Genomic DNA, 13,987 nt, shown 5'->3' with positions numbered 1-13,987 from the left:
CTGGGATAGGCTCCAGCACCCCCACAAAACTCATGAAAATGAATGAATGAATGAATAAAAATGGCTGCTGGAATGTAAATACATATACTGCATATATAGCTACAGTACTACAGACAATACAGTACCAATGTATGATGCAGAATATTAACCGACTACTATGTGAGATCAAAAGACTCAGTAAGTGGTATGAATGTGAGTGTGAATGGTTGTTTGTCTATATGTGCCCTGTGATTGGCTGGCCACCCCGCCTCTCGTTCAAAGACAGCTGGGATAGGCTCCAGCATAGTACCCGTTTTTACCTTTTCTAAATCTAGTGGAAATTCCCATAAGCCAGAATTTGTGATAAAGTAGACCAGTTGTGGAGAAAAATACAGTAAACCTCGGATATATTGGACTCGGATATATCGGAAATTCGCTCACAACGGACAGATAAAAAAAGAAACGATTTTTCTGTAATGCATTTCCAATAAAAATTCATTGCATATATCCGATTTTTTATAACGGATTTCGCCTATTTCGGACAAAATCTCCAGTCCCGTTCCAATGCATTTCCATGAAATTTCCCTCGCATATATCGGATGGCCGCATCGTGGCGCTCCGATTCGCCGAATCGTGACAGGCCGCTATACGACGTCATTTGCAGCGTTTGCAGCGTTGCCTGCGCGTCCAGGTACATTGGAAACATAGTCAAGGAAGTGCCTTTTTATAACGGATAAAATCCCATTTACGCATATACCGGATATAAATCCGATATATGCGTAAAACGGACATTTTCCGGTATACGCATATAACGGATTTCGCTTATATCGGACAAAACCAGTGGGAACAATTGAATCCGATATATCCGAGGTTTACTGTATTCATAAAATGTCCTTCCTTGTTAGCATCCTACTAGCTAGCTGTTGTAATGTTGTAATAGACAACATTACGTTGCTTGTTTATGACATAATCAGGCAACCTATTATGCTTAACTATAAGGCATGGAACCCCCAGGGGGGTCATTTCAATGTAGACCTACCAATGTGTACAAGAGTACATAGAATATGCAAAATTTTGTCATATTTTCAGTCCGTACAGTACAGATAAAAATTGTAAATATTATCAGTTTTGATAATATTTCAAATCGGCGTGAGCGAGAAGAAATTTTTAGGGGGTGGGGCGGCATGACAGAAAAGGAAGCGAGAACAAGTTTTTTTTCTAACACCGACTCCTTGTGACATCACAGTGAGCACAAGCTGGAGGCCCCGCCCACCAGTGAAACACCCCGCCCCCTGCTACACAAGCTTTGTCGGAGATTTCACAGTCTTAGCAAAGGTGAACATGGGCAAAAAAACTGTTTCTGAAGTCCGACGGTTCAAGTTCAAGGGTCATAAGGATCGTGGCTAATGGGCAATATTCGCCCAAAAGTGCTATTTTCTTTTAAAAGTTCATTTATCCTTTTCTATGCATTTTGAATAATTTTATGTAATGCATACATACTGTACTCATGCAGTCAAAGACATATGTTATAACTGTGTGTTTGTGGGTTGCAAAAATTAATTTTAAGATGTGTAGCGAAGCCTGCTTATTTTTTTGTACCTTCCAAAGCTGGTGCAGTCTCGTTTAGCTCGGAGCGGATCCATGTCCATGAGGTTTTTCCCTTCATGACGTCATGACAACCCGGAAGTTCCAATCTGTAAGTGGAGCAAACAAGAAAAGGAAGATGACGTTTGTTGCTCATAAACATCATAAAAAAGTCGCTTTTATTGATTATAATATTGATTAAAAAGTACGCCCGGGTGGGAGTAGCCTGATAAGAAGTGGTGCTATTGTTTGGGGGGGGGGGGGGTCAGGACTTCACGGCTCCTTACTCTTCAAGTGTTCAGGCAGGGTTTTGAACCCGTGACCCGCCGTGCGCACAGTAGCCGCATGTACAAATGCATGCTGACTGCATGCCAGCAAAGCGGAATCGAGGTCCTGTGATATCATCTCGCTTTAACAAGCGAGCCGCTAAGGCCAGCCCCCACCCCCCCTTTTTTTTGCGGCCCAGTCCCACGGTAACCCCACCCCCCACCGCCCCCCCCCCCAAGCCATAAATCATGTTAATTGGTTTACTGATAAAATGTCTGTCGGGCCACCATTCACAACGGGCTGCGGTACTTTGGGTTACTGTTTAATCTTCGTCCTGCAATAGTTCATCTGTTAACCGCGAGGTGGGAAAGTGGAAAAGACACTGTGATGCAAATGGTCACGGTCCTCGTTGATAAATGGCAGGGCTAAAACACCTAAAAAAAAAATGTCGGGTTAACAAATCTGCAGGTTACATTTCCGGATCACGACTCTCTTTTTCTTCCTGTTTTTTTTTTTCCGGTTTAAGACCTCTCTTCTCGGTTTTACTGCGAGTGGCTGACTGAGAAGGTCGCAGGAGTCCACAGTGTCGTCCAAACACAGACCGCACACCGGCTGTCATTTACCTGTCGGACTAACATTCGGGGTTAGGAATACCATTCCCGAACTAACTGTCAAGAGCGGACATCGGAATGTGCTCAGGTTCCACAAGCAAAGAAGATCAAACATAACTAATATGTCATTTCTTCCTCTTTGTTAAAATCATTAAAAAAAACACACCTAGCAGCTCAGGTAGTGATTCAAATGCCAACTCTCCCTGTCCGTTCACTGTAGTATGAGGCTAAAAACAGCGCAGTGAATATTACTCCCATATTCCAAGTTTTTATGGGTAAACACTGTTGGAAAAGTGTCATATTAGACATTAAACGGAATACTATTGGATTCGCAATAAAGCAAAGTGAATACAATTGCGGCCGCCAGCCAATCACAGGGCACATATAGTCAAACAACCATTCACACTCACATTCATACCTATGGACAATTTGGAGTCGCCAATTAACCTAGCATCATTAAAAACATGCTAGGTTAATTGGCCGGGTGCTGGAACCTATCCCAGCTGACTTCAGACAAGAGGCGAAAAAACACCCTGGACTGGTGGCCAGCCAATCACAGGGCACATAGTCAAACAACCATTCACACTCACATGAAAATTTGGAGTCGCTAATTAACCTAGCATGTTTTTGGAATTGTGGGAGGAAACCGGAGTAAAACCGGAGAAAACCCACGCATGCACGGGGAGAACAAGCAAACTCCACACAGGTGGAATTGAACCCAGTATCTCATAGCTGTGACATCTGCGTGCTAACCACTCGACCGCCATGCAGCCCAGATTTAAACAAAATATCAAAATTTTTACATCCTACACCCACGCATGCACGGGGGAAAACATGCAAACAGGAATTGAACACGGGTCTCCTAGCTGTGTGGCCTCTGCATGCTAACCACTAGTCCGCTGTGCAGCCGCCATTTTTATTATTATCGTATATTTTCTCAAGGCCGAGGGTGGAATCAAATTCAGGTCTCCTAGCTGTGGGGTCTGTGCGCTAACCACTCACCCACCGTGCAGCCCATATGTTTAAAAAGATGACATTAAAAGAAAAAGGATAAATAAAAACGTAACTATAAGTGGGTCGAAATATTCCGATCTTGGGCTCTAATTTCGTCAATCAGGTGTGACACACCTGCCTTGCGGAATGTGGGAACGGGATGTGGTTAGCGCGCTTTACAAATTCCGTCAGCAGCGCAGTCTGGCGCACCCACGCCTCCCATTGGCACAAGTGGCAAAGAGGTAGTAGAGAAGGCGTGAGTGGGTTTAATCAATCAACCAATCAAACGACCGCCTCTAAACGCAGCATCATACAAATTCATCATCTAAAATATTGATTTCCCGGGGACATTTAAAGCAGTGTGCAAGGTTGATCTGGATCTGATCGGGATCAGGAATGGGAAAATGGCATTTATCATGACAGCATATGTGTGATTTGTTTTTATTCCAGTCGTTAAAATGACGACTTGTGGCCTCATTTCATCCCAACAGTCGCAAGCCAGGCAACGTAACCCAGTTCTTATTTTCACCGCGTAGGCGCCCTTGTTAATGTCAAAAAACGGCCTCTCCCCCTTTCTCTCCCGTCATATCTCCATCTCGCCCACCCACCTACCCCCCCCCCCCCCGTCTCTGTTTGTACATTCATCAAAAGAGACAGGCCAGTTAGAGCACACTCAACTTCAAACCGGAGTAATTGTTTTTCATACGGAATGGAAAAGAGGGAAGAGGGGAGAGGGGGGGGGGTGCAGGCAGTGGACTCGACACTGCGGAGCGGGGACAGCAGGGCTGATTAGCAGGGCTTAGATTTTGCTTGCTGGACCATTCTGACACCTGTCTGCCCACTTTGCCTGCAAGCCGGACCCGATCCCTGTCTGTGAGATAATGGATGGAATAAGAACTGGAGACTCCGGTCAAGACCGTAATCACAGCTTGGCTTTGAACGTCTCCGTGGGCGGGAGCTATTATATACCGGCTTATCTACCGCTCACTTCAATTCACTTCGACTACTCGTACGTACGTACGTAGTACTCATTTTTCCAAAGCCTAGCGTGATGTCGGTGAGGTTTGTAGCCTCGCTGTGCGCCCTTCTGTTCAGGACAGCTAATGGACAATGGTGGAAATATGGCTTCCATCTGGCTGCATCTTGTTTACAGAACCCCACAGGCGGCTTGCGGTGATTAATCATGTTTGTCTTCATTAACTTACCATGCCGTTCCATCGGCAGCGCTTTTGTTTTTTTTTGTTTTTTTTTTTTAACAACCATTCGTCATGCGGTACTCAACACGGCCTGCTCGGTGAGAAACGGTCAAGATTGCTGCTAATCGCGCTAGCATTGCAAAAATAAAGTCAAAATATTATACCAATCAAGTCCTAATTATGTTTACTACGGTTAATTAGTTCCAGATTGTACCATGAATAGTGAATTTTGTACAAACTTTATGCGAACATATTTATAAATCGAATAAGAGCATAGTAAACCGGGTTACGACCTTCTGAATGTGTCGTTTTAACATTATTAGAGCACTCCAGACATGAAATAACATCCCTATAGTCACATTTAAGCACAGGTTCTGCAGTTTCGGGGGAAATTTGTTTGCTGTGGCCACCATGTAAAGCAGGGGTGGGCAAATTTTTTGACTCGTGGGCCGCGTTGAGCTAACATAAATGTCCGGGGGGGTGGGGGGGGGGGGGGGGCAGAATATATATGTAACACACACACTATTTTACGCTTATAATTTTAACAGTCCACCTTGAATTATTTGCCGAATTTTATCTATACTATTAGCTATATGTTCTCATGTCCCTTTTTTCACGAGCACTTTAAACATCAAACTACATCAAACTACGTAATTTAATTTTACAATTTTGTTTTTTTTGTGTTTTTTTTTTACTGCATAAGACATCCAACTTATGTTAAAAGTTCAAATACTTAGAAAGAAACTGGCGGGCCGGATTCAATCGCTTGGCGGGCCGCATGTGGCCCCCGCGCCGTTGTTTGCCCACCCCTGATGTAGAGAAAGTAGTGCAGTCAGATTGCAAGATTGTCGTGACCTTATTAGGTTTGCCTGCTGGAATCTTGCGGTTGTGTTTTTTTGTGTTCAATTTGTATTTGAAGAAACTACAAGAAGAATCATGTGGTTAAAAAAAAATATCGAGATTTCACACTTTGTTCGGCAGTCCTTGAATGCACCATAGTTGTCCATGACTCCATTGTATCTGTTCATGGATCATCTTACATTATCCTCCATTAGTGGGGAAGTTCCTATGGATTGTATACTTTAATTATAAAGTATAAGAATTATAATAAGCACTTTTATTGCAAATGTTGATCTGAAATGTTGATCCAGAAAATGGAGGGTGAGCCGTGTGTCAAAAATAAAATTTTTTATGACTTGTTACTTAGTTTATTGCCATCCGCAATTGGTTTTGTAAAGTAAAATTGCATGTCCTGGTTTATTATGGATGCTCGGAATGGTATGTTATTCCCAACTACTAGGTTGGCTTCACTTTATGAAGGGTTTAATGAAGGGTGAGCCGTGTGTCAAATTTTTTTTTTAACATTTTTATGACTTGTTACTTAGTTTATTGCCATCCGCCATTGGTTTTGTAAAGTAAAATTGCACGTCCTGGTTTATGATGGATGCTAGGAATGGTATGTTATTCCCAACTACTCCCTTCTTACTTAGTTTATTGCCATCCGCCATTAGTTTTGTAAAGCAAAATTGCATTCCAGCGTGTATGTTAAAAGTTGAAATACTTAGAAAGCAACTGGCGGGCCGGATTCAGACGCTTGGTGGGCTGCATGTGGCCCCCGCGCCGTTGTTTGCCCACCCCTGATGTAGCAGAAGTAGTGTAGTCAGATTGCAAGTGTGTCGTGACCTTATTAGGTTTGCCTGCTGGAATCTTGCGGTTGTGTTTTTTTGTGTTCAATTTGTATTTGAAGAAACTACAGGAAGAGGTTGCCTACAGCCACTGGTGCTAATTCGAGAACTCAGCATTTTAAAAAAAATATCGTTTTGTGACTGGTGACAAAGGAACTCGTTGGCCTTGAAGGGGAATAAGTCCCAGCAGCAGGTGGGGGCGGCGACGTGCACTTGAAACAAAAAGCATGACGCACTCGTGTATTGAAATAATAGCTGACAAAGACTCTTAGCGTTTGTGTTGGCGTAATGCTCAATGGCACCAAGGCAGCGCCGCCACCACAGCTTTGGCTTTAATTTGTTTTGATGGGCCGGGGACTCTCTGCGGTCCGAGCGGTGCGGTCGCCAGTCGGTCTTAATGCGCAGGGTTGATGGGAGACGAGTTGAGGAGGGGGGGTACGAGGGGGGGGTTCGACACTGGCTGTTGTAAGGACGCGGTGACAGGAAGCAGCTGTGAGACGTTTCATTCTTTTTCTTTCGACTCTCGGAAGAAGTGCTTTGACAGAAGCGTGTCGCTGAGCGGGGATGGATTGTAAGCGAGTGCCGACCGACCGACCGACCGACCGCCATCAACGAGCGTCGACCTTTGACCTCTCAGGAAAGCGGCGATATCGCTGTAGTGACTCAATTTGGATCTTTTGGTCACTGGGGTGATTGCCTCAGATAATACCGCAGCTACTGGAAGCCATTACTGTTACTTTATTGCTGTACTATAATCCTGCACTATAATCCCGGCAGTCCTTGAATGCACCATAGTTGTCATCTTACATTATCCTCCATTAGTGGGGAAATTCCTATGAATTGTATACTTTATAATGTGTTAAATAAGTGTGTGAGACATATTTAGGGCTAAAACTAAGAATTATAATTAGCATTTTTATTGCAAATGTTGATCTGAAATGTTGATTCAGAGATCGGTGAGTGATCCGTGTGTCAAAAATAAGCATTTATATGACTTGTTACTTAGTTTATTGCCATCCGCCATTGGTTTTGAATGTCCTTGAATGCACCATAGTTGTCCATGACTCCATTGTATCTGTTCATGGATCATCTTACGTTATCCTCCATTGGTGCGGAAGTCCCTATAAAGTATATATACTTCTATATATACTTCTTATATAAAGTATAAGAATTATAAGAATTAAAATAAGCACTTTTATTGCAAATGTTGATCTGAAATGTTGATCCAGAGAATGGCGAGTGAGCCGTGTGTCAAAAATAAGCATTTATATGACTTGTTACTTAGTTTATTGCCATCCGCAATTGGTTTTGAATGTCCTTGAATGCACCATAGTTGTCCATGACTCCATTGTATCTGTTCATGGATCATCTTACATTATCCTCCATTAGTGGGGAAGTCCCTATAAAGTATATATACTTCTATATATACTTCTTATATAAAGTATAAGAATTATAAGAATTAAAATAAGCACTTTTATTGCAAATGTTGATCTGAAATGTTGATCCAGAGAATGGCAAGTGAGCCGTGTATCAAAAATAAGCATTTTTATGACTTGTTACTTAGTTTATTGCCATCCGCAATTGGTTTTGAATGTCCTTGAATGCACCATAGTTGTCCATGACTCCATTGTATCTGTTCATGGATCATCTTACGTTATCCTCCATTAGTGGGGAAGTCCCTATAAAGTATATATACTTATATATATACTTCCTATATAAAGTATAAGAATTATAAGAATTAAAATAAGCACTTTTATTGCAAATGTTGATCTGAAATGTTGATCCAGAGAATGGTGAGTGAGCCCTATGTCAAAAATATGCATTTTTATGACTTGTTACTTAGTTTATTGCCATCCGCCATTGGTTTTGAATGTCCTTGAATGCACCATAGTTGTCCATGACTCCATTGTATCTGTTCATGGATCATCTTACATTATCCTCCATTAGTGGGGAAGTCCCTATAAAGTATATATACTTCTATATATACTTCTTATATAAAGTATAAGAATTATAAGAATTAAAATAAGCACTTTTATTGCAAATGTTGATCTGAAATGTTGATCCAGAGAATGGCGAGTGAGCCGTGTGTCAAAAATAAGCATTTATATGACTTGTTACTTAGTTTATTGCCATCCGCAATTGGTTTTGAATGTCCTTGAATGCACCATAGTTGTCCATGACTCCATTGTATCTGTTCATGGATCATCTTACATTATCCTCCATTAGTGGGGAAGTCCCTATAAAGTATATATACTTCTATATATACTTCTTATATAAAGTATAAGAATTATAAGAATTAAAATAAGCACTTTTATTGCAAATGTTGATCTGAAATGTTGATCCAGAGAATGGCAAGTGAGCCGTGTATCAAAAATAAGCATTTTTATGACTTGTTACTTAGTTTATTGCCATCCGCAATTGGTTTTGAATGTCCTTGAATGCACCATAGTTGTCCATGACTCCATTGTATCTGTTCATGGATCATCTTACGTTATCCTCCATTAGTGGGGAAGTCCCTATAAAGTATATATACTTATATATATACTTCCTATATAAAGTATAAGAATTATAAGAATTAAAATAAGCACTTTTATTGCAAATGTTGATCTGAAATGTTGATCCAGAGAATGGTGAGTGAGCCCTATGTCAAAAATATGCATTTTTATGACTTGTTACTTAGTTTATTGCCATCCGCCATTGGTTTTGAATGTCCTTGAATGCACCATAGTTGTCCATGACTCCATTGTATCTGTTCATGGATCATCTTACATTATCCTCCATTAGTGGGGAAGTCCCTATAAAGTATATATACTTCTATCTATACTTCTTATATAAAAGTATAAGAATTATAAGAATTAAAATAAGCACTTTTATTGCAAATGTTGATCTGAAATGTTGATCCAGAGATCGGTGAGTGATCCGTGTGTGATCCGTGTGTCAAAAATATGCATTTTTATGACTTGTTACTTAGTTTATTGCCATCCATAATTGGTTTTTATAAAGCAAAATTGCACGTCCTGGTTTATGATGGATGCTAGGAATGGTATGTTATTCCCAACTACTCCCTTCTTACTTAGTTTATTGCCATCCGCCATTAGTTTTGTAAAGCAAAATTGCATTCCAGCGTGTATGTTAAAAGTTTAAATACTTGGAAAAAAACTGGCGGGCCGGATTCAAACGCTTGGTGGGCTGCATGTGGCCCCCGGGCCGTTGTTTGCACACCCTTGATGTAGCGAAAGTAGTGTAGTCAGATTGCAAGTGTGTCGCGACCTTATTAGGTTTGCCTGCTGGAATCTTGCGGTTGTGTTTTTTTGTGTTCAATTTGTATTTGTAGAAACGACATCGAGAGGTTGCCTACAGCCAACTGGTGCTAATTAGAGAACTCAACATTTACAAATGATGTTTATTATGGATGCTAGGAATGGTATGCTGTTCCCAACTACTCTTGGCTTCACTTTCGGGGTCGGTGGACTTTCCAAAGTAACAAGGCGAGAGCATATGCCACCGCAGTTCCCCCCCTCGTGTCCCCAGAAAGATCCAATTAATTCATCAACGCGGTGCGGTCCTGTCACTACCCCCCCCCCCCCCCTCAACCCGACCCCCCCTTTCTTCTTCTCCAGGTTGCACAACTCCCCAACCTCACCATGCCCAGTCAGGAAGGACGGCTGCTGGGTAATTACACATTGGCTTGACAACGCGCATGATTGTTTTGCTAGCAGTACTTCATTAGTTGTTTTTTTTTTTTTCTTTCTGTACAGTATGTATGTCATGTCTTCCCCCCCCCCCCACTTCCCTGCGCCACAACTCAATTCTGTTTATCATAACAATCATTAATAACTGTCACTCGTCTGCACAGCCTCAACACTCGGGCTGCCTCATTAGCATTGGACCTGCGTTTGTTCGCCTGCGCGGGCTGATTATTTTCTACAACAGGGCCAGGCCAATTACCTTGGTGAAAAGGTATCACATAAATCAAAAGCTAACAAGGTGGCAAATTTGAAGTTATCCGATTCCGAGAGACACCCTAACTAATATGTCACTGTCACCGGCGCTCTCCAAATATATCACCCACCTCCTCAGTATATGGGCTCCTAAGGGGGGTTGCGGATGGGGGGGGGGGTGTGTGGGGTTCTGGCGGAAATTACCATATTTGCAAAGGCGGGAGCACAGGTGCCGTGAAACTAGCGCGGTGGGCCAGTGGATCGAAGGAGACTGATCCCGCTGTTATGTCCTTTCATACACACACACACTCGCGGTGTTGGACTCGCGCTTGTCCTCCCAGCCAAGCTTTTACTCTTTGCATGATGATGTTCATCCATCACGCCGTGACAGCTACATCACGGCAACAACAAACATGCAAAGGCAGCAATCTAAAATATGCTGACACGGGCGCGCACGTAAACACACAATACTTGATCTCCCGCCTGTTAAACTCCATTTTCCATCTAAGAGGAATCCCCATAAGCTACAATATATGATGGAGTGTTTTGGTCTGTCTGTCAAAAAATAATTTTTTTCTTTAATTAAATTAATTATTTTAGTGTAATTAACACGTAGAGCCCCACTGAGCCAGAGATGCTCTTTTATAATTTTATTCTGACCTGAACTCGTCAACAGCATTGCAAATTCAAACAACAGTGGTGTGAAAAAAAATTTTCCCCTTTTTTTCGTCTTTTTTTTGGTATGTTTTTTTGCATGTAAGGGAGAAAAAAAATTCAAACCTACACGGTCTTGTGTGAAAAAGCGATTAACATAACCTGTCAGATGTGAAATTAATTGAGACCTATCAGTCTCAGCATAAAGCCATTTCTAAAGCTTTAGGACTCCAGCAAACCACAACGAGAGCCATTATCCGCAAATAGTGAAAACATGGAACCGTGGTAAACCTTCCCGGGAGCGACCAGGCAACCAAAATTACCCTAAAAGTGCAGCAACGACTCATCCAAAAAGTCACAAAAGGCCCCCATAACAACATCCAAAGAACTGCAAGTTAAGGTCGGTGTTCATGACTCCCGCGTAAGAAAGCTAGTGGGCAAAAGTTCAGAGTTCCAAGGAAACCACTGCTACATTTGGTGTAAAAGTAACGCCGCAATTGAGTAAACACACTATAAACCTTGCAATGCTATCTACACTCCGTGTTGCCAGCATTGATGGTTTGCTCCAGTCATGAGACCAGACACTTTTTTTCGTCAGACTACCTAAGCAATTCATACAAAAACCGTCATAGTTCTACACTTGATCAAACTTACTTAAGATTTGTCAGATCAAAACGTGATATTAGCATCTACTTTACTACTTCTTGAATCTGCACGCTAAGCATCCTGGGAACTGGGAAAAGTGAAAACATGGAACCGTGGTAAACCTTCCCAGGAGCTGCCATGCAACCAAAATGACCCTAATAGCGCAGCAACGACTCATCCAAAAAGTCACAAAAGGCCCCCATAACAACATCCAAAGAACTGCAAGTTAAGGTCGGTGTTCATGACTCCCGCGTAAGAAAGCTAGTGGGCAAAAGTTCAGAGTTCCAAGGAAACCACTGCTACATTTGGTGTAAAAGTAACGCCGCAATTGAGAAAACACACTATAAACCTTGCAATGCTATCTACACTCCGTGTTGCCAGCATTGATGGTTTGCTCCAGTAATGAGACCAGACACTTTTGCCTAAGCAATCCAAGCAATCCAAACAGAAACTGTCATAGTTCTACACTTGATCAAACTTACTTAAGATTTGTCAGATCAAAACGTGATTTTAGCATTTACTTCACTATTTCTTGAATCTGCACGCTAAGCATCCTGGGAACTGGGAAATTTGCCACATTATTAAGGCTAACAAGGTTGAAAAAAATAGTCCCCATTTTTGCAAACACAGCTAAGCAAAATATCAGTAGAATAAAATTGGAACGTTCCAAGATTTGAGTCAAATTATTCCGAAGTCTAGGAAATTAAAGCTTTGAAGAAGAAAATTGGAAGTTTAAGACGATGTAAGCGAGTGTAAAGTTGGTATTTCTGGTTGAAAGTCCAAAATCAAGTCAAAAAAAGTCGTATTAGTACTTATTATGATTAACTCTTAATTATGATTAACTCTTTTTTGTTTGTTTTTAGTGCATCTCCAAGACTTCTACATAGAGGCTAACACTAACACTTCATTCGGAATTCTAAGAGAATAAAGCTGCACTTTTGCATTAAAAAAAATAGTTTCTTGGGGTGCGAGTGGTTAGCACGCACGCAGGCCTCACAGCCAGGAGACCCGAGTTCGATTCCACCCTCAGCGAAAACATGCTAGGTTAATTAGCGACTCCAAATTGTCCATAGGTATGAATGTGAGTATGAATGGTTGTTTGCCTTGTGATTGGCTGGCCACCAGTCCAGGGTGGAATCCGCCTCTCGCCTGAAGACAGCTGGGATAGGCTCCAGCACCTCTGCGAAACTCGTGAAAATTAATAAATGAATGAATAAAAATGGCCGCTGGAATGTAAATACATATACTGCATATATAGCTACAGTACTACAGTAAGAGTATTATGCCGCATTAACCAGACAATACACTACCAATGTATGATGCAGAATATTAACCAACTACCATGCTAGCTCAAAAGACTCAGTAAGTGGTATGAATGTGAGTGTGAATGGTTGTTTGTCTATATGTGCCCTGTGATTGGCTGGCCACCAGTCCAGGGTGCGCCTCTCGTTTGAAGTCAGCTAGGATAGGCTCCAGCATCCCTGTTTTTACCTTTTCCAAATCTAGTGGAAATTCCCATAAGCCAGAATTTGTGATAAAGTAGACCAGTTGTGGAGGAAAATACAGTAAACCTCGGATATATCGGACTCGGATATATCGGAAATTTGCTCACAACGGACAGATAAAAAAAGAACCGATTTTTCTATAATGCATTTCCAATAAAAATTCATTGCATATATCGGATATTTTATAACGGATTTCGCCTATTTCGGACAAAATCTCCAGTCCCGTTCCAATGCATTTCCATTAAATTTCCCTCGCATATATCGGATGGCCGCATCGTGGCGCTCCGATTCGCCGAATCGTGACAGGCCGCTATACGACGTCATTTGCAGCGTTTGCAGCGTTGCCTGCGCGTCCAGGTACATTGGAAACATAGTCAAGGAAGTGCCTTTTTATAACGCATAAAATCCCATTTACGCATATACCGGATATAAATCCGATATATGCGGAAAACGGACATTTTCCGGTATACGCATATAACGGATTTCGCTTATATCGGACAAAACCAGTGGGAACAATTGAATCCGATATATCCGAGGTTTACTGTATTCCGCCATGATCCAAGATGTTTCCCCAAACATCCCGGCATCGACTCCTTGGTCATTTCGAAAGCGAGTGCGGAGGACAGATGGATGCAAAGTTTCTGATCTTTAGCAGAAGTTATGGAGGGTTATCTTTGGCTGTATATCTGGGCTCTGGCGGCACCCCCAACCCCCGCCCCCCCCCCCCCCCCGGTGATGAAGGATTAACCACCGCAGCTGTCTCTTCCCGCCGATGATGCAGTGCACCGCTCGCCGACACGACAGCATCGCTTAATCTTAATGTCCGCTCCTCCGGAGCGCCCGCACGGGACAGAGCCAATCAGCGTCACACGCCACGGGGATGGACCTACAGCTTGGCCCTGGAGTTCCTCACCCTTGCAGCCAATT

The 13,987-nt window shown here is 42.3% G+C and overlaps 1 long non-coding RNA gene across 1 annotated transcript in view; it reads right to left on the bottom strand.

The window, feature by feature from the left end:
* LOC131109877 (uncharacterized) overlaps positions 1-13,987 on the bottom strand; it is a 133,023-nt gene that overhangs the window by 51,409 nt on the left and 67,627 nt on the right. The window contains exon 5 of the long non-coding RNA XR_009120797.1: positions 1,579-1,673. This is a non-coding gene — a long non-coding RNA (uncharacterized LOC131109877). The remainder of the gene's footprint in view (positions 1-1,578; positions 1,674-13,987) is intronic.

The sequence above is a fragment of the Doryrhamphus excisus genome, chromosome 22, assembly GCF_030265055.1.
Source record: "Doryrhamphus excisus isolate RoL2022-K1 chromosome 22, RoL_Dexc_1.0, whole genome shotgun sequence".
NCBI classification, from domain to species: Eukaryota; Metazoa; Chordata; class Actinopteri; order Syngnathiformes; family Syngnathidae; genus Doryrhamphus; species Doryrhamphus excisus.
Note: the sequence above shows the minus strand (reverse complement) of the source record. Positions and strands in the feature narration are given on the sequence as shown.